The 21,588-nt window shown below is 42.6% G+C and overlaps 1 protein-coding gene across 1 annotated transcript in view; it reads left to right on the top strand.

The window, feature by feature from the left end:
- Positions 1-21,036: 21,036 nt before the first annotated feature.
- Positions 21,037-21,588, top strand: part of Huwe1 (HECT, UBA and WWE domain containing E3 ubiquitin protein ligase 1) — a 139,342-nt gene continuing 138,790 nt past the window's right edge. Inside the window, 1 exon segment of the mRNA XM_038317423.2 lies at positions 21,037-21,160. The gene's annotated coding sequence lies outside the window, so the exon portion shown is untranslated.

Consider the following 21,588-nt stretch of genomic DNA (forward strand, 5'->3'; position numbering starts at 1 on the left):
TCCCTAGCATAGAAAAGGGGTGCTCCAATTCAGAACGAGGTAGAGAAGCAGCAGTGAGAGAATCTCACCTAGGAAATCAATCTCACTTTTTTTTTTTTTTTTTTTTTTTTTGGTTTTTCGAGACAGGGTTTCTCTGTAGCTTTGGAACCTGTCCTGGAACTAGCTCTTGTAGACCAGGCTGGCCTCGAACTCAGAGATCTGCCTGCCTCTGCCTCCCCAGTGCTGGGATTAAAGGCGTGCGCCACCACCGCCCGGCTATCAATCTCACTCTTTACTGTTCTGTGTGTCATATGGAATTTGGCTATTTTTTCAGTTCTAAGTTCCATCTTGTAATCCTGTCTGAGAAAAGGGGGAACGTAGGGGTTGGGAATGGGGTGAAACTGTCCTCCAATGGCAAAAAGGCCTGGTTAGTAAACTCTGCTTTGAGGTGAGCATTCATTCACCAAGACTAAAACATTCTTCCCCCCCTAAACTAAGCCCTGCCTCAATCACTACCTGTTCTTGCTTAAGATCCACATGGACATAGCTGCTTTTAGACACCAGCCACTGTGGAAGTAAAAAAACCCTGTGTTTTTATCCAGGTTCAGTAGTGCAGTAGGGCCTGAGAGAGGATTATCACTTGAAGCCAGGAATTTCAGGTCACCCCAGGCAACAGAGAAACCCCTGTTTCAAACATTAAAAATCAGTTCTGTGCCTGTAGACTACAGACATCACACAACCTGCTTCAAACTTCCTCAAGGATATGCACAGATAATACTTTTACGATAAATATTCCCTTTTTTGTTTTTTCGAGACAGGGTTTCTCTGTAGCTTTGGTGCCTGTCCTGGAACTAGCTCTTGTAGACCAGGCTGACCTCAAACTCACAGAGATCTGCCTGCTTCCACCTCCCAAATGCTGGGATTAAAGGCATGCACCACCACTGCTCAGCTAAATATTCCTTTTTAAAAATATTTATTGAGCTCTACATTTTTCTCTGCTCACCTCCCTCTCCCCAACCCCTTCAGTCCTCCCCCCAAGGTCCCCATGCTCCCAATTTACTCAGGAGATCTTGTCTTTTTATATTTTCTACTTCCCATGTAGAGTAGATCTATGTAAGTCTCTCTTAGTGTTCACATTGTTGTCTAAGTTGTCTGGGATTGTGGTTTGTAGGCCGGCTTTCTTTGCTTTATGTTTTAAAACCACCTATGAGTGAGTACATGTGATAATTGCCTTTCTGTGTCTGGGTTACCTCACTCAAAATGTTTTCTAGCTCCATCCATTTTCCTGCAAAATTCAAGATGTCGTTATTTTTGTCTGCTGTATAGTACTCCATTGTGTAAATGCACCACATTTTCCTTATCCATTCTTCGGTTGAGGGGCATTTAGGTTGTTTCCAGGTTCTGGCTATGACAAACAATGCTGCTATGAACATAGTTGAGCACATGTCCTTGTGGCATGATTGAGCATCCTTTGGATATATACCCAAAAGTGATATTACTGGGTCTTGAGGAAGGTTGTTTCCTAATTTTCTGAGAAATCACCACACTGATATCCAAAGGGGTTGTACCAGCTTGCATTCCCACCAGCAATACAGAAGTGTTCCCTTTTCCCCACAACTTCTCCAGCATAAGTTGTCATCAGTGTTTTTGATCTTGGCCATTCTTACAGGTGGGGTTAGTGAAGTCAGGGATTGTGATGCCTCCAGAATATTCTTCTTTTTTAAGGTAAACAAAACACCAGTGAATGCCAGACACTATACTCCACAAAGAAAACTGTTTCCAAACCTGGCATGGCAGTGCTTGCCTGTCATCCCAGTGCTCAGGAGGCTGAGATAAGGTGATCATGAACTTGAGGTTAGCCTGGGTAACATAAAGAGTTCAAAGACAGTATGCACACACCAAAGCCCCACCTTAAAAAAAACTAAAAAGGTCCATCATCATAGCTCAGAGGATAAAGGCACTTGACCCCAAGCCTGACAACTTGAGTTCAATCTCCTGGAGCCATGTGTTGGAAGGGGAGTGTTAGATTTCAAACCTTGAACTAACTGTCAAGATGCTAGATTAATGAGAAAAAAAAAGAAATAAAAAGGAAAGGAATTACTGAGGTGGCTGAGTGTTTAAGGTATTGGATTTAATAGCCAACAGATATGTCTGTGCGTTCAAGTTCTACTCCTGGCACAGCCTTTCTAAAACCTCGAGCTTATCTTCCCTCCTGAGGGAAAGAGTTCTCTTATTCCCAAAACTCAGGAGGCAGAGACAGGTGGATCTCTGTGAGTTCAAGGTCAGCCTGGTCTACAGAGTGACCTGGTCTACAGGCTCCGAAGCTACAGAGAGACTCTGTCTCGAAAAACCAAAGGGGGGGGCAGCTGGAGAGATGTCTCAGTGGTTAAGGGCACTGACTGTTCTTCCAGAGGTCCCTGGTTCAATTCCCAGCACCCACATAGTAGCTCACAACTGTAATTCCAGTTCCAGGGGACCCAACACTCTCACACAGACATACATGCAGGCAAAACACCAATGCACACAAAAAAAAAACCAAAAAAAAAAAAAAATAAATTTAGAAAGAGAGAGAAAAAAAGAAAAGAAAAGGGAACATGACTGGTCCCGGGTTTCGGCACCAGATGCATGAAAACAGAAGTAAAAAGGCAAAGCAAATATGATTGCTCCTAGGTATGGTGGAGAAGGTTTACTGCAGACATGGTAGAGCAAGCCAGAAGCTGGGACATCCAGGAAAGTCCAGGGTGAACATGACCCTGAGGTGCCATGTGAGGAGAGGGGGAAGTGGAGAAGGGGAGGGGGACCAGGTGCGGCAGCCAGGAGGCCCCAAGGTACAAAGAAAGCTGATAACCAAAATGGTTGGCCTATATAGGGAAGGGCAGTTCAGCCCGGAGGCTTCAGAGTTCAGGGTAGGCGGCGGGTATGCCAGCTAGAAGCGCCTCAAAACTGGTTGGGACTGAGGCCTGCAGGGAGAACCTGGAGGCAAAGTTCACTTTGATATGTTAAATATGTTAATAGGCACCTCAGTCATTTGTCCCTGTTTGAAACCTAACAGAGACAGCTGACTCCCAAGTTGTCCTCTGGTCTCTGTGTACAGGCACCATGCCATGTGCACCCCCTCACACTTTCTGTCTCTTTGTCTTTCTCTCTGTCTCTGTGGGGTCTTTCTGTTGTAATCTGCTGGCCTGTCCAGCCACCTGGGTGCCCTGTTCCTTTAAGAGTTTAAGAGGCAGCCAGTTGGTGGTAGCCTTTAAGCGCAGCACTCTCAAGGTAAAGGCAGGTAGGTGGCTCTCTGTGAGTTCAAGGACAGCCTGGTCTACAAGAGCTAGTTCAGGGCAGGCTCTTAAGCTTCAGAGAAATCCTATCTCAAAACAACAACAACAACAAAAACAAAAACAAAAAAAAGAGGCAAGCCCTGACCACTCCCAATCCACCTCCCCACACCCCCCTCACCCCCACAAGCAGATCTTTAGCCTCCTCTCCAGCCCTTGTTCCCTCTCTGTCTGCCCTTCTGGAGAGGCACCTTCTGCCTTGCTCCCTTCTCCTCCACTTCCCTCCTTTCCTTTCCCCCTCCATTACCCACTAAATAAACTCTATACCCCAGCTCTCTCTGCATGGCATATCTGTCTGTCTCTCTCACCCACAAGGGGACCCTCTGAGGTGGCCTGCTGCTGCCCCTCATGGGACTGGCCTCGGGTCACTCACCTCTTTATAAATGAAAACACTTTTTACAGGTTATGCAACCACCACATTCTTCCTCCAATCCAGAACCAACTGAGAACCAGACACAGAAGTTACAGAGTGTTGTTCTTTAAAAAAAAAATGCTATAAAGACCCAGGCGGCCGGGCGCCGGTGGCGCACGCCTTTAATCCCAGCACTCGAGAGGCAGAGGCAGGCGGATCTCTGTGAGTTCGAGACCAGCCTGGTCTACAGAGCTAGTTCCAGGACAGGCTCCAATGCTACAGAGAAACCCTGTCTCGAAGAAAAAAAAAAAAGACCCAGGCGGCAGCTGTAGGCAGGCAGCGGACTCTAGGAGCAGCCAGTCCCAAGGCAGAGACGACTGTGGGTCCCTGCAAGATCCCCGGGGGCCATGTGAGCAAGCAGCAAGCTCACAGAGCAGCGGGAGCCCAAGGCAGAGACTCGCGGGTTCCCAGTGCCGAACCTCGGGCTCGCAGCGGGGGCGGGTGGTCAGGAGACAGAAACATGGACAGACACAACATGTAAAATATTTATTTAGGGGGTTATGGAGGGGAAAGGGAGAGGGGGGGGGCAGAGAGACAGAGAGACACAAGTGCACAGGCCAAGAAAGGACAGGAAGAGAGAGATTCAAAATGGTGGCAAGAGGTCAGGGGTCGCCGGGAGTGGGCGTGGCTTGCCCCTTAAAGGGCCCAAAGAATAACACAGAGGGATGATGTATTTGACCAGACTGATTGAGAGAATATGTTGGTGACCTGCAGCCTGAATCCACTTTCCCAGTTATTGATCCCAAATGTAGATTTTTCCAGCCTTTGAAGGGATTGATGGTTTATGCAGAGACTGTCACTCTGCCAGGCAGGTAGGCTACTCGGCTACTTGTCCACCTTTAGGCCCAATCGCATAGACTGATAACAGGGAGAGCAGAAAGGAGAGTATGGGCTTGCTTTAAGCAAGAGAGCGCAACTGGAGCAGAGCCACAAGCTCTAGGTTACAGCTTTGTATTTCACAAATCAAGTCGCCCTGAGAAGGTAGGATGAGAAGGCCCCTAGGGTAAGGCTACTAGAAGCTCTCTTCCCAGTACTTCTGAAATGGTCAGTGTTTTCTCAGTGAGCAGGTGAAAACACAAAACCATGACATCACTGAACTGATGGAGGTTGCTAAAGAAATGAAATAAAGGAAGGATGCCTTCCTCAGTAGGCCAGGGCTGTCTACAGCTAATGGCCTGTTCATTGCATGCCCAAGACACAGCACTGCGTCCTCCAGTGCCCTGAAAAATCAGCAGGCCATCTAAAGAGTCCTGCTGATTACTCTGAACATCTACCTCAGAGGAAGAAAGCTTTTTAGCTAATTTAAGCTCGCTTATACTTACTGTTTTTATTTTTCTTGGCCCCCGATAGTAGAGGACAAAAGGATGGGAGGTTTGAACAGATCTTGCACACTGGTGGTCTACTGAAGAGATCCAATCTGTTGATCTGCTGGAATTGGGCCATAATGTTTTTTTGAAAATATTTTTAAATTGTCAGCAAATAAAAATTGGTAGAGTCCATATAAAACCACAGATTTTTATGGTTTCTCTAGAAAAGTTCAGAGATTATGGCTATGCAAATGTACCCTTCTGAGGGACAGAGTCAGCTGGATGGAGTAGACAGGGCTTCTTTTAGGAAAGAGAATAGTCTGCTACTCGGGCTTTTATGTAACGTGCTAGGCCCCTGCTTCCATTTTCTCTGAGTGTGACTAGCGCTAGAGAATATTTGTGATTTGAAAGAAATGCAAATCAGGCATTTATGTGAGCGTTTAGTCCTGTCAGATCAAGTACCTGGCGGTGTAGAGAGTGTCAAGGAGGTATATGCCAGGAATCTGAACCTTCATGGAGGTAGAAAAAGACAAGGACACAATGTGTCTGTGGAACAATGGTGAAGAAATTGTTATGAAAAGCGGGAGAAAACAGGCTGCAGTGCAGATCGCAGCAAGGCAAACTAGGCTGAAGCGGGTGGACTGCAGGAGTTAATTACAGCCAAGTGTTGCCAGGGTAACTCAGACTCCCCCGGATAGCCCGAGAGGCCTCTGGCTTTTCATTGCTAAAGCAACTGATTTAGATGTCAGAGCTCTGAGATCAGGAAGGAGGATGAAGAAAACAAGAAGGTGGTAAAAGCTTTATCCTGGTTTGGCTCTCATGGTTCCAGAACCATCCCACGCAGAGCTAATGGTGCCCACTTGAAATACCTCTGCATTTGGGAGCGATTGTTTCATTCCTTAGGGCAGTGTTTTTCAAGCAGGTCACAAAGTACAGATGAGCTATTGCTGGGTGGGCGGGTTTTTTTTGTTTTTTTGTTTTGTTTTTCCCCAAGACAAGGTTTCTCTGTAGTTTTAGTGCCTGTCCTGGAACTAGCTCTTGTAGACCAGGCTGGCTTCAAACTCAGAGATCCAACTGCCTCTGCCCCCCAAGTGCTGGGATTAAAGGCTTGCGCCACCACTGCCTGGCTCAGATGAGCTATGAAACTAATTTATTGACATGATATCCATTATCTTAAATGAACAGAAAAGAATGAAAAAATAAAAAGGAGCTAAAACTTTTTTATGCTGAGCTACCAAATAAGTTAGGCAATCATAAACCATTTTAATGAGGTACATTTACATAGTAACGATAAGTACTTTTCTATGGAACCACTGGATTCAGATACATGTATATGTGTACATGTACAAATATGTGTACTGAGTTGTGCCGTTCCTTTTATTGCTTGCAAAGTTTAAATCCCCGGATAGTAACGCTGCCGCCAATATAATAAGTCAGATCAAGCCGAATTAGTAAATACAGGTTCAATCTGGACAGAGCAAAGCAACTCCTGGGTGACCCTTGGGAAGGCAGGGTTGGAATCACATGGCAAATATGGCTCTACCAGATCTTATATAGCCTATAGGTGTGGTCTTGAGCAGTCTCAGGGAAGGACTGACTTTTGACGGGCCTTCCTCAGGGGTGGGGCTTGGAATGGGAGGAGTGAGACCAGAGTGTGGAATGGGGCCCCTAGCTAGAGATCCCCAACATTGTGAATTAAGGTTAAAGAAATTGGAGCAATTTGAGTGTGCCTAACTTCACCTCCTTGGTTAGGTTTGTTAGCAGATACTTTATTTTCTTTGAGGATATTGGGAGTGGGAGCTTGTCCATGATCTTTTCTCTTGTCGCTGTTGATGTACAGAAAGATGGTTGATTTTTTGTAAGTTGCTTTTGTATCCTACCACTTTGCTGAAATTGTTGATTTGTGGATATTTTTAATACCATATCATCTGCAAATAGGGTTAATTGGACTTCTTTTCCCGTCTGTATCCTTTGACTTCTGTAGGCTGAGGCTGCTCATTTATTTCCTGGCCACCTAGACCCGAAATAATCACATAGAAACTGTATTAATTACAACACTGCTTAGCCTATTATCTTATGCACATTCCTGGTTAACTCTTTTTTTTTTTTTTTTTTTTGGTTTTTCGAGACAGGGTTTCTCTGTAGCTTTGGAGCCTGTCCTGGAACTAGCTCTTGTAGACCAGGCTGGTCTCGAACTCACAGAGATCCGCCTGCCTCTGCCTCCCGAGTGCTGGGATTAAAGGCGTGCGCCACCACCGCCCGGCCCTGGTTAACTCTTATATCTTAGATTAACCTATTTCTATTAATCTGTGTATTGTCACATGGTTGTGGTCTATCAGTAAGGTTCCATCCAGCATCTCTGACTCTGCCTTCTTTCCTCCTCTATCTTTTTTGGAATTTCTGCCTTGCTCTATTCTACTAAGCCACTGGCTAAAACAGCTTTATTCATTAACCAATAAAAGCAACACATATACAGAAGGACTTCCCACATCACCCCTGCCCCTCTGCTTTTTTCGAGACAGGGTCTCTCTGTAGCTTTGAAGTCTGTTCTTGAACTCACTCTGTAGACCAGGCTGGCCTCGAACTCACAGAGAGCCATCTGCCTCTGCCTCCTGAGTGTGCTACCACCTCCTGGCAATTGACTTCCTTCTCTTGTCTTATTGTTCTAGCTAGTGCTTCGAGCACATTATTAAAAAGGAGTGGAATAATGGATATCCCTGTCATGTTCCAAATTTCAGTGGAACTGCTTCAAGTTACTCTTCATTTAGCATCCTAGCATGACTACGATTTTTCATGTATAGCTTTTATTATGTTGAGTTATGCTTCCCCCAATCATACTCTGCCTAGAATTTTTATCATGAAGACATTATTGTCAAAGGCCTTTTCTTCATCTATTGAGATGATCATAGGATTTTTGTCTTTAAGTCAATTTATGTGATTTATAACATTTATTGACTTGCATATGGTGAACCATCCCTGCATCTCTAGGATAAATCCAACTCAACTGTGGTGGGCCAACTCAAATGTGTTAGGTTTGCAAGTATTTTTTAATGGCTTTTTGTATCTATGCTCATCCAGATATTAGCCAGCAATTTCAGGGGCATGATAGGTTCAAGGCAGGGGTTCTCTGTGTAGCTCTAGCTACCCTGGAACTTGCTTTTTAGACCAGGTTGGCCTAGAACTCAGAGATTCCGCCTGCCTTTACCTCTGAGTGCTGAGATTAAAGGTGTGCGCCACCACACTCACACTGGGCTGTTTGGTTTTTTTTTTTCCCGTGGGGAGGGGGCAATTTTCTTTTCTGTTCTTCTTACATCTTTAACTGGTTTTAGTATTGGAGTAATGCTGGCTTCATAAGCATGCCTTCTGTTTATATTTTAAAACACGATTTAAGAATAATTAGTTATAAATCTTTGAAAGTTTGATAGAATTCTACCACAAATCTGTGTAGTCCTGGGCTTTTTTCAGGCAGAAGTATTTTTATTAATGTTTCAATGTTCTTATTTGTTATGGATCTGTTGATTTCTTCTTGGATTAACTTTTATGGATAGGATGAATCAAGAAATTTGTTCATTTCTTTTAGATTTTCTAACTTAATGGACTACAGGTTTTTTAAGTGTCCCTTACAATAATATTCTGAGTTTATTTGTTGTTGGTTGTAATGTTGCCCTGTTTAGTTCAGATTATGTCAATAGGTCATCTCTTTCTTTTGGTTAATTGGGCCAAGGTTCTTCCAATGTTATTTTTTATCGTCTTGGAAAACCGGTTCTTAGATTTGTCGATTCTTTGTATTGTTTTCCTTCTTTCTATTTGATTAATTTTTTACTGGATTTTCTTATTTCTTGTGGTCTCTTTGATTTGGTTTTGGTTTGTTCTTGTTTTTCTAAATTCCTGTGTGTGTGTGTGTGTGTGTGTGTGTGTGTGGTTTCTAAATTCTTGTGTGTGTGTGTGTGTGTGTGTGTGTAGTTGTCTTGTCACCTGCTTTGTAGACCAGGCTGGCCTTGAACTCACAGAGATCCACCTGCCTCAGCTTCTCAAGTGCTCAGGTTAAAGGCCTGTGCCACCATCACCTGTCTGTTTTTCCAAATTCTTGATTTGCACCATTTATTTGTGCTCTTTCTGACTTTTCGTTGGAATTATTTCAAATTTTCTGAATTAGTTAAGATTTATTATTTGTTTCTGGATGTAGTATATTTTAGAGAAGCTTCCGTGTGCTGCTGAGTAGAAAGTGTATTCTTTATTGTTTGGGTGGAACATTCTGTAGCTATCTGGTAAGTACATTTGATATATGATATCAATTAATTCTGGTGTTTATTTTTTTGTCCAAATGACCTGTCTATTAGAGAAAGTGGAGTGTTGGAATTACCTGCTATTATTGAGTTGGAGTTAGTGAGTTCTTGAATTCCAGTAGTATGCTTTTTATTGACGTGTATATGCCAGAGTTTGGTGCGTATATGCTTAGGATGATAATGTCTTTTGGGTTAACTGGTCTCCTGATTAAAATGAAGTGTCCCTTAAAAAAAAAAACAAAAAAAACCACAACCTCTTGTTTTAGTTTTTTGCTTGTTTGTTTGTTTTGGTCAGATATTAGGATAACAACCTCTGCTTGCTTCCTGGTGTCCCATTTGATTGGAGTACTTTTTTTTCAATTCTTTCATTATAAGGTGGTGCTTATCTTTAAAGCTGAGTTTCAACAGAGAGATGGGATTTTTCTTTTCTTGTCTTTTTGTTTTGTTTTTTGTTTTTCGAGACAAGGTTTCTCTGTAGCTTTGGAGCCTGTCCTGGAACTAGCTCTTGTAGACCAGGCTGTCCTGGAACTCACAGAGATCCGCCTGCCTCTGCCTCCCAAGTGCGTGTGCCACCACTGCCCATAGTAGCTATAGCTTTATTTATTTTTTCTATTGTCTCCTCAGTCTTTTGAAGCGTTGTTTCCAGTATTGTCTGCAGAACTGGTTTGATGAACATGAATTATTTTATCCTGTCTGTATCCTAGAGAGGTTTACTTTCTCCTTTTAGTGTAGCAGATAGTTTTGAAGGGTACTGTAATCTTTTAGAACTTGGAGTGCATTGCTCTAGATTCTTCCGACATTTAAAGTTCCCATTGAGGAATCAGTTCTTATTATGGTTGGTTTTCCTTTGTATATGAATTTCAGCTTTTCTCTTCCAGATTTCAGCATGTCTTTTCTTAGTTTGGGGATGTTTTCTTCTATAATCTGTTGGAGATCTGGTCTATTTCATTGCCTTTGGGATTTTTGATCTCTAGCTATAATTACAATATTTAGTCTTGCTATGGCATCCCACATTTCTTGCATATTCCTTTCCTATTCTTCACTTACGTGGTCTAATTCACCTGCTTTATCTTCAGGCTCTAGTAATCTATCTTTTGTCTGATCCATTTGACTTGCAATACTTTCCCTGGAATTTTCTAGTTGGGTTACAGAGTTTTTCAATTCTATCTTCATTTTAGCTTGAGATCTCTTCAATATTTCTATGTTGTTACTGAATTTAGTTTTCAATTCTCTTATTGTCTTCGTCATGATCATCTCATTTAGCCATATGTTTGTCTTTTCTTGGGCATCAGCAGGTATTTATTGTTATTGCCTTTAAGTTTATTGAGCTGTTTCTTCATGTCTTCTTTAAACTCCTTGGATTCTTTGATGAAGTTTATGATTGCTCTTTAAAATTCTGTGTCCTGGGGTTCTTCTAGGTAACTGTCATTGTAGAACATGTCTATAGGACTGCTGGGTTTGTGGAGATATACTGTCTGGATCTTCCATATTTTGTGGTTTTGTGATGAGACTGGGCAAAAATGATGGACTTCTTTTATTGGTTATGTGTAATATTCTAGGCTCCCTCAGGCTAGGAGAGTATACATGCTGTGCACCCAAAGCAAGCCCTGAAGGTTGGGGATGGTGCAGGGAAGTGAAGTTCCAGTGGCTTTCTTGAGGTTCCAATGTCTCTCCAGGCTTGGTCCATGCCCAGATATGAATCCTGGGCTAGACCTGTGGTTAGGTATGGTGCAGGAGGAGTAGGATTCACTGGACTCAGCAGAATGGACTAGCACGCTGGGTTTGCAACTAGGATGGAGCCTTTATCTTTAATATATTTTCAACTACAAACCACTAACATGATGCACCTATCCATTTGTTTGAGTATTTGGATGGTTCTTTCACAAACGTGCAGCAGGTTTTAGCATAAATGTTTTGTATATATTTCATTAGCTTTTCACCCAAGCTTTAAAATTTTTAAGTTGTGACAAGTTGTTAGTATACACTGGGCATGGTGGTGCACACCTTTAATCTTAACACTTAGGAGGCAGAGGCAGAACAATCTTGGTGAGCTCGAGGCCAGCTTGGTCTACAGAGTGAGTTCTGGGACAACCAGAGGTATATAGTGAGACCCTGTCTTAAAAACAAAACAAAACAAAACACAGCAAAAAAATTCTGAGTATAGAGAAATTTGGTTTCTGTGTGTTGCTATTATATTCTCCAACCTTTCCAAATTTGTTAGAGGTGTGTGTGTGTGTGTGTGTGTGTGTGTGTGTGTGTGTGTGTGTGTCTGTGTGTGTGATATTTGAGATTTCCCATGTAAACACAATTTGCAAATAAGGATAATTTTTCTCTTTGCTCCTCTCTTCTCTTTTTTTAACTGCCAAATTTGAATAAAACCTGACAGTAGGTGATAAGCAAAGTTGTAATAGATCACCTGTAGAATTGTCAAGGTTCTTAGGTGACACTTTATAACAAAGTGATTAAAATATCCTTAGAAGACTAGGGGTATAACTCACTGAGAAAATGCTTGCCTATCATGCATAAATTCTTTTTTTTTTTTGGTTTTTCGAGACAGGGTTTCTCTGTGGCTTTGGAGCCTGTCCTGGAACTAGCTCTGTAGACCAGGCTGGTCTCGAATTCACAGAGATCTGCCTGCCTCTGCCTCCTGAGTGCTGGGATTAAAGGCGTGCGCCACCATCGCCAGGCTCATGCATAAATTCTTGAGTTTGATTCAAACACTGAGAAAAAAGTCATTTTATAGAGATTCATCATGTGCTGTGAAAAAATATCAAAAATTTAAGTATTAAATATTACAAAACTACTGAGTACTTTATGCCAGAGACTGTTCCATTATGCTTGAAAAATCATCTAGAGACAGAGATGTAATTCAGATGTAAAATACTTATATAGAGCATGTGTTAGAGGTTATATTCCTCTACACTGTAAAAAAAATTAAAGGGTATAAGAAATCAATATATGTGTGAGTCATATACACACACATACAGCATTATCTCCCCCCCTTTGACTTAAAAATACTATAATATATATGTGTGTGAGAGTGTGTAGGTAGAGAAAGATCTGGAAAAACATATAATATACTATTAACAGTTGTTAAATCTATTTGAATAATTCATAGTTTTATTTGGTATTCTATAATCAGTGAAGGAATAGATATACATATATCAAAAGTTACAGTATAAATATTTAAAAAGAAAAAACCTTTTTAAACATTTAATGAGTTACTGCTAAAGGCTAATATCTACCAAGGATATCTCGCTGTGAGCATATAGAACAGAGATATTGATTAAAAATTGTATACAAACAAAATAGTTGGAAAACACATACTTCTAAGAGATAATAAAACAAAACCAAATAAATTATAATAAGATCAAACAAAAACTATCACATCACAGTTGGACAAGACCCACCAACAGAAGGAAAAGCGCCCAAGAGAAGGCACAAGAATCAAAGACCCACTCATTCATACATTCAGAAGTTCCATAGAAACACTAAGCCTGTTTTTAGCCAAGTTTATAGTGAGGATCATGCACAAAACAAGAAAAGAATGGCTTTAATTTTTTGCAGCTGTCTCAGAAAAGAAGCGCAGGTGAAGTTTATCCTAGAAAGTGACAACTGAAGGGATCCAGACATTTAAAAAGAAGCCAGAAACTGAATGTGGTAATACACACTTACAATCTCAGCCCTCAGAAGGCTGAGGCAAGGGGATTATGAGTTCAAGTGAAGCCTGAAGTTCAAGTGAGACCCTGAATCAAGGGCCAAAATCAAGTCCCAAACTGAAAGAAGCAAAGTAAGTAGTCTGCACTGAGAAATTGCAAAGATGCCTTAATGGTTTATTAGAAATTGGCCAGACCTCACCTATTGCAGGATCAAGAATGTAAATGTTTTAACCCATTTGAAAGATTTTGCTTGGAGAAGAAATCACTAGGGCTCTGTGTATATAGAGTTGCCTGTGTGTGTTTTTCTCTGGGTTAATCCACGAAGGTAGTCAGATGGCATTGTGTCCATGGTCCAAAGGGACCCAGCTATTGCTCAGCCAGTGGCAGAACTTGGCATCAACCATGTGGTGCTGTTTTTGCAAGTATCTAAAGTGCAGAAGTTACAGGGTCATAGAGGTATCCATTCATATTCTCCACCCAGAAGGCCTGGGAGGCCAAGCAATGTGTGGCAGGGTCAGGATCTTTGCAGGCAGCCCCTGAGAGAACTATGTGGGAAGCGGAGAGTGAAGCCAACAGAGAATGAAGACCCCAGGAACTTCAAGATGCCAAGTTTGTAGTCTTTGTACTAAGGAAAGCTGCAAGCAGGGAGCAAAACCAATCCAAGAGTACAGCCATATTGGCTGCAAATGGCAAGGTGTAGGTGCAAGGCTGCCAAAGCTTGCTGGAGCTTGTTTTTGTTTTTCAAGACAGGGTTTCTCTGTGTAACAGCCCTGGCTGGCCCTGGCTGTCCTGGAACTAGCTCTGTAAACCAGAGCTGGCCTCAGATGCACAGACATCCACCTGCCTCTGCTTCTGGAGTGCTGGGATTAAAGGCATGTGACACCACTGCTTGGCTAGTTGGAACTTTTTCTTTTTCTCTTCTTCTTCTTCTTCTTCTTCTTCTTCTTCTTCTTCTTCTTCTTCTTCTTCTTCTTCTTCTTCTTCTTCCTCCTCCTCCTCCTCCTCCTCCTTCTCCCTCCCCTCCTCCTCCTCCTTTTTTTTTTTTTTTTTTTTTTTTTTTTTTTTGTTTTTTTGGTTTTTCGAGACAGGGTTTCTCTGTAGCTTTGGAGCCTGTCCTGGAACTAGCTCTTGTAGACCAGGCTGGTCTCGAACTCACAGAGATCCGCCTGCCTCTGCCTCCCGAGTGCTGGGATTAAAGGCGTGCGCCACCGCCGCCCGGCCTCCTTTTTTTTCTCAAGACAGGGTTTCCCTGGGTAACAGTCCTAGCTGTTCTGGAACTAGCTCGTATAGACTAGGCTGGCCTCGAACTCACAGGGATTCACCTGCTTCTGCCCCCTGAGTGCTGGGATTAAAGGCGTGTACCACCACCGCCCAGCCTAGTTGGAGCTTTGTATCATGACCCCAGATACCAAACATGCATCTGTAGGATTTAATGTTTTCCTTATTGGCATTCAGTCTTGCTTTGGTTGCATCTCAATCTCCTCCCACTTTGGATTGGAAATGTATATTATGTACATTGTTTCTTGAAATTTGTAATTTATAGGTTTTTTAAAAATTTTATTGTGTTTGATAGCTAAGAATTTGCCTTGAGTCTCAGAAGAAACTTTGAACTTGAATTTTTGAACAATATTAAGATTGTTAAGACTATATAGGAACTCTTGGAGAAGAACCAAAGGCACTTTCATTATAAAAGGAACGTGTTCCTTTGTAGGGGTTTAGGGGTGGAATTTATATTTCAAGAGATGTGTTTGTGTTTCACATCGAACAGGGCTGGGCTTGTGATACTTCTCATTTTTACCTTTTTTTAGACTGAGAAGTGCCTAGGAAATTAATAAAGTACATTTCTTGTGGTATCTGCGAGGGATCTGCCAGAAGGGATTAAACTAATGGGAAAGACCTGTCCTGAAATTGCATTGCTTTATTCTCTAGGCTTGGCGCATGGATGGACAAATGAAAAAGCACTCTAGAACAGTCTCTCTCTCTCTCTCTCTCTCTCTCTCTCTCTCTCTCTCTCTCTCTCCCTCTTCCTTCCCCTTTTTCCTCTCTCCCATCCCACCTCTCTCATTTATAGCCTTCTCTGCCATCATGAGCCTCCCTGTCTCTAGTTAATTCTCCCTGGAAACATGCTCCCAGACTCACACAGATGTAAGCTTTCCTCATTTTCTAGGTGCTTCTCAATTCAATCAAGCTGACAATCGAGATTAAGCATGACATCTGGAGAGAGAATTTTAGAATAATGAATTCACTTGTATTTAGAAAAGTGTTTTTGCCAAAAAAAAAAAAAAGAAAGAAGGAAAAGAAACCCGGCAGTGGTGGCACACACCTTTAATTCCAGCACGTAGGAAGCAGAGGCAGGTGCATGTCTGTGAGTTCGAGGCCACTCTAGGCTATAGAGCTATTTCCAGGACAGCCAAAGCTGTTACATAAGGAAAAACCTTGCCTTGAAAAACCAAAAATAAAAGAAAAAACCCTAGATTAAAAACACACTGAAGGAAAAAATGTTTCATGTTGCCATAAAAATGTTATAGACAGGAAGCTGGGTGGTGGTGGTGCATACCTTTAATCCTAACAATCGGGAGGCAGAGGCAGGTGGATCTCTGTGAGTTTGTTGCTGACCTGGTCTACAGAGCGAGTTCCAGGACAGATTCCAAAGCTACAGAGAAACCCAGTCTCTAAAACAAGCAAGCAAGCAAGCAAGCAAGCAAGCAAGCAAGCAAGCAAGCAAGCAAGCAAACAAACAAACAAAAGTGTTACAGGCTGGAGAGTGAGCTGGTTTACCGAGAGAGCTCCACTACTGAAGCAGCGTCTGGTGATGTGCTGGGAACAAGGCTTCCAACACAACTACCAGCATCTGTGAGCTCACAGGAGGAAGTGATAGCATAACAATCTGACCTACAGTGGAATTTAGGGGCTAGAATAGGTGAAATCTGAGAGGAACCTGGGATTGTAGTCACCCTGGAAAACCAGTGACTCCTGGCAGGAAGAGGGAAATGGGTCATTGACATTGAGAAATCGCTACTGATCAAAAACTTTGAGGTGAGAGGATAGGTAGGTCTAAGCAACAGAAAACAAGGATTGGAAATTTTTTAACTTTTATTGAATGTGTGAGAAAACCAAGCAAAAATTGTTCAGTATCAAAACTCTCTACTGGATCTCCAACGATTAAGCAGTCAAGTTTTTCTCTAACCACCATGAACCAAACTGGAAGGATTTGGTGCTGAATAGTATTTAGAGATACAAGAGACTTGAACAAGAAGGGAATCCTCTGGAAGGGAACCACAGGAATGAATAATAGCTGTATTTGGATTTTTCTCAGTCACCTGTATGCTACCCCCAACTGCAGTCTATTTATGGATGAATTCGGGAAGAGCCCATTCAATGTCTGGACCACGATGTTGTGGAATATTCTTTTGGTACACTGTCATGATGTGGTGCTCTCATTGGTTTAATAAAGAGCTAAATTAAAGACCAATAGCTAGGCAGGAAAAAGTTAGATGGTACTTGTGAACAGGGAGAGAGCTTGCTGGGGGATAAGGAAGGGCAGAATCTTGAGACATGGAGAATCTTGAGACATGGGGAGAAGCAAGATGAACATGCCGTGCTGAGAAAATGTACCAAGCCATGTGGTAGAACATAGATAAGAAATATGGGTTAATTTAAGTTGTAAGAGTTAGTTATTAATAAGCCTAAGCTATTGGCTGAGCATTTATAAATAACTACACAGAGACTTAACTTATTATTAAGTCTCTGTGTGGTTATTTGGGATCCAACTGGTGGGACAGAGCTGACTTGTGGGAGAGAATATTCCGCCATAAATATTTGCAACAAAGCCTGAGAAACAGTAATCTTCCAGCACCAAGCTCTCAGAGATTAAAAGGAGGTGCTGGTATGCTGGATAGCCCAGAGATCTAGGGTAGAACCAAACATGACTGGGGAAAAATGTCAATGTAATGATGATGCCTAACGATATTCTGCTATACTCACAGATTGGTGCATAGCCCAGTTGCCATCAGAGAGGCTTCATCCAGCAACTGATGCAAACAGATGCAGGCCCACAGCCAAACATTAGGCTGAGCATGGGGAATCCTGCAGAAGAGGGGGAGAAAGGATTGTTGGAGCCAGAGGGGTCAAGGACACCACAAGAAAACCCACAGAATCAGCTATCCTGGGGTAAAGGGGCTCACAGAGACTGAACCCACAGCCAGGGAGCCTGCATGGGACTGGCCTAGGTACTCTTCATATATGTTATAGGTCTGTAGCTTGGTCCTCTTACAGGACTCCTAACAGTGGAAACAGGGGCTGTCCCTGACTCTTTTACTAGCTTTTGGGACTCCATTCCTCATACTGGGTCACTTTACCCACCCTTAATACATGGGGAGGTGCTTAGTCTTACTGCATCTTGATATGCCATGTTTTGTTGATATCCGTGGGAAACCTGCCCTTTCCTGAACAGAAACAGAGGAGGAATGGATTGTCGGGTGAGAACAGAGAGTGTGTGTTGTGTGTGGGGGGACTAGGAGGAAAGGAGGGAGGGAAAACTTCAGCCAGGATGTAAAATTAAGAAATAAAGAAATAAAAGAAGAAGAAACTTAAGTTGATACAGGAGTAGTGGGGAAGTATGGGAAGGAATGGAAGGAGAAGAGGGAGGGGAAACTGAGGCTGGGATGTAAAATATAAATAAAGTTAATTTAAAAAAAAAGGTGTTGCCAGGACAGCAAGGTCTCCTTGTTTATATCTCAGTTCATGACATGAAAGACACTTGATCTCACTATGCATCGCTATGCATCACTTACTCACTGGTGAGCTTTTGGTGTCCACATACAGGTGGCTATGTTGTATCAGCTGGATTTTGGTGGTTTTCCAGTGCAATACATTCAGAGCATTACGATGCTGGACATATTCTCCCATCTCACCAATGAGGATGTCCAATAGTACAAGGAGGATTACAACCACAGGGTCAAGTGGAATAATAAACAACCTACTCTCTCTCGAGAGTATCTGCAGCAAAGAAGTAACGAGCAAGCTGTTTGGCAAGATCCACTGGATTGGTGTGCCATTCCTCAAGATGGTGTGCCAATGATGAACAATAACAAGCATTACTTGGAACGCTAAGGCTACCATATCATCAATAGTGATAAGCTGAAGTTCTGTCTGATAGAAGAGATGGGGGTGTGGGTGTCTCAGTCCCTTCAGGCTTGAGAACCTAATATTCTGCACTATCAATGATTGTGGACCCCAGTAAGATTTTAGACTGCAAATGGAACAAGGTCTCCTTCTCCTGCCCTATCCGTATGTCCTCTCCCTTAAGGAAGTTCTTGACAGTTATGGGATTCTATAAGACAAGGAGCCGACCCAGAGGGACAGAGGTCTACTGAGAATGCAGAAGCCAATCAAGATTTCAGAAGACACAATACAAGTTGTTTGGGCCTGAATGGCTGGCAGCTGATGGAGATGCTTATGGCGACTCATCCTGAAGGTGGCTGCTATTGGAAATGAAAGACCTTTTCACCACTTCTCAGATGCTGATAGAAGATTTTGGAATTTCCTTTTTTTAATATATAGGTTATCATTTCCTAGGTTCTGTAAATAAATAAAGGCACTTCTGTGGAAGGCAGAAAAAATCTAGAAATCTTATAGACAAATATTCAATATTATGACAAGTATTCACTAAGTCATTAATAATTTACTGTATTATAGTTTTCTTTAGAACTATATATATTAGATGTAATATGTAGAAAAATGTTAAGTGAGCATAAAATAAAAACAATGTCCTCTCTGGGTCGTGAGTTCAATTTATTTTATTTTACTTTATTTGCAAATTTAGTTATTCTCTCTCTCCTTCTTTCTTTCTGTTTTCCTGTGCTGGGGCTCAAATTCAGGGCTTCACGCATTCAAGGCAAACATTTTTCCAGCCGTCTATATACCCAGTCCTTCCCTCCTCTCCTTTTACATTTCTTTTTCATTTTTTGTTTATTTCTTTTAATTTTTATGTGCATTGGTGTTTTGCCAGCATGTATATCTGCATTAGGGTGTTGGGTCTCCTGGAACTGGAATTATAGACAGTTGTAAGTTGCCATGTGGGTGCTGGAAATTGAGCCCCATGTCTCTGGAAGAACAGCCAGTGCTCTTAACCACAAATCCATCTCCCCAGCTCCATGAGTCCAATTTTTACTGTTTTCTTCGTGCTTTTGTATATACTGTTAATATTTCTACAATAAGAAAAGTCAAAATGTATGTGGGGGATGGTACTTGTTGAAATTAATATTGGAGGGAATGGAGGTAGCAAAAGAACTAGCTGCAGACTTAAATGTGAACTAATTGCACATAGGGGATTTTAGAATCAGAGGTGTGGAATTGGATTTGGGGGTTAGGAAACTAACAGTAGAAAGGCAGGGGTTAGAATAAGAATGGGCACTGTTGGTTATTAGAGTTGAAGCAGATGCTGTAAGAGACCAGATCCTACAATGAAGGTGCTTATTAAATGGGTGGGTGAGGGCATAGAAATATTCTAAACAAACTGGAATTTTCTTAAATTTCAGGTGAGGCTGCATGTTGAAACTATTCTGGAGAGGTTTTCTGTTTTGGGAAGGAGTAACTTTCTGAGTCTAGCTACTCCTTTTCAACAAACATCACCATTAGAAAAGTCATAGAAATACACATTTAGTTATAGTGAAGTTCCAATTAGTAGTTCTATTCCCCCTTTCTCTTTTCTGTAAGTATTTTTAGGTTTTTTTTTAAATATGCAAAGGCAGTGGGGGCTCAGTTTTTGGCAGTGGCTTTCTTCAATGCAAGAAAGATTGTGCTCAGCATCTCTTTCTTTTGGCATAAATTTATCCCCACACTGTCCTTGGTGAATTTATGGCCCCTTTTGTCCTTGGAGATTTCAAGTCTGTCCATTGTGTGCTGTTTTATCCAGCAAAGCTATACATCTCTCTGATCAGTTACTGCTCATAATTGCTGTGATTTTCTTGATTATCTTGCAGCCCTTTTTGAGGCCAAGGTGATGGATGAATGGTATAGAACCTGGCTAGTCCTTTGCATAGTCTGCTTTTTGTTTTTAATAATAATTAAGACTTAACATAGGGTATTGGTTAAATAATTCGCCTTATAATGGAGTAACACTCACTTACTAAATACATCTTTGTTAGGAACATACAACAAGACAACCTAAGAGGGCTCTCTGTGCATCTTAGGTTGTACAGGAAACTTACTGTGTAACTATACACATGGACAGAGGTAATGGTTTTCTTCAGCAGATTCCCAATTCAAGCCATGGCCCACTGTTCTGCAATGTCGGAATTAATGTCTCAAGGGTTCTTCCACTAGTGCCTTTTCTTTTTCTTTTTTTTTTTCAAGGCAGTGTTTCTCCGTGTAGCCCTGGCCATCCTAGAACTTACACTGTAGACCAGTCTGGCTTTGAACTCAGGATTCACCTGTCTCTGCCTCCTGAGTGCTGGGATTAAAGACACGGGCTATCACCACCTGGCTCACTTTTGTTCTAAACATCAAATTGATACATTTGTTAAAATTCGAACCTTATTGAAACATTCTAAGTTGCAAATCAATGCTCCCCCCAAATCCCTTCGCTTTCCAATTTCATGCTATATCCCAGAGACTAGAGGTTAATAGGATCATCTCCTTCCAGGTCATTTTTACAAGTGTAGATCCTCTACAGAGTACTCCAGCCACAGTGCCACCTCACATAGTATAAAGGAGAAATGTTTGAGGGATCGCTGTGCCTAAAGTGTTTTGTGGATTTGCACTGTAGTTCTCTTCTTCCCTTTCTCTGGTCCCCCACAACGTTTCCCATCTTGCCCTCTTACCCATCCTTCCCCATCCCTTAATTTTTAAAATGTAAACCAAGTTTTATCCCCTTCATGAATTTCCATTGTACAAGAATCAAATCCCAGTTCATTAGTGATCCTAACTATAGTTGCCTTTACTGGGCCATGAGTAGCTCCCTGCAAGGTGACCAGAATACACCACCAAGGGATCAGGAGAGCCCTCTCAAGGGACAGAGGCGGAGCTAATCGCGTGGTAGGTGGAGCCTTAAATCCAGTGTGAGCTGAGCCGCAGGGGGGAGGCTTTTTAAACAGAGGGCGAAGGAGAGTGCTGTGGGGGAACAGTATTGCTGCTGGCCGCAGACCCCGCACGCAGTTGCAGGCCGCGCCGAGCCACTGCGGCTGAGGTGAGCGTCGTACCCCCCCTCCCAGCTTCCCGGGCCTGGGGGACGGGCCATCTTAGACTCCTCGAGGTAGGGGGCAGTTCCCACGGGCCCCGGCTCCGAGTCTTGGAGGTGGCGGCCTTAGGGAGCCTTCGGGAAGGACTGCTAAAGGGGCCAGGCGACAGCAGCAACCTTCCCCGAACCCCTCCTTCTCCCCCCCCCCCCCTCAGTCCTCAGCGGCCTCCAGCAGAGAGCTAGCTGCATCTCTGGGGACAGCAGGACAGTGGGGAAGCAGCGAACTGTGCGCGAGAGAGCGGCCAGCAGCGGGGATGCAAGGTACCGGCATTAGTCTAGATCAAGTGGCCCTAGAGAGGGAGTAAAGGCCGGGTTTTCAGTTTTTTTCTTAAGGCTTGGAGGAAGGCGGCCTCAGAGGAAAAGGAAGGTGAGGGGCG

Source organism: Arvicola amphibius, chromosome X, assembly GCF_903992535.2.
Source record: "Arvicola amphibius chromosome X, mArvAmp1.2, whole genome shotgun sequence".
In the NCBI taxonomy this organism is placed as follows: Eukaryota; Metazoa; Chordata; class Mammalia; order Rodentia; family Cricetidae; genus Arvicola; species Arvicola amphibius.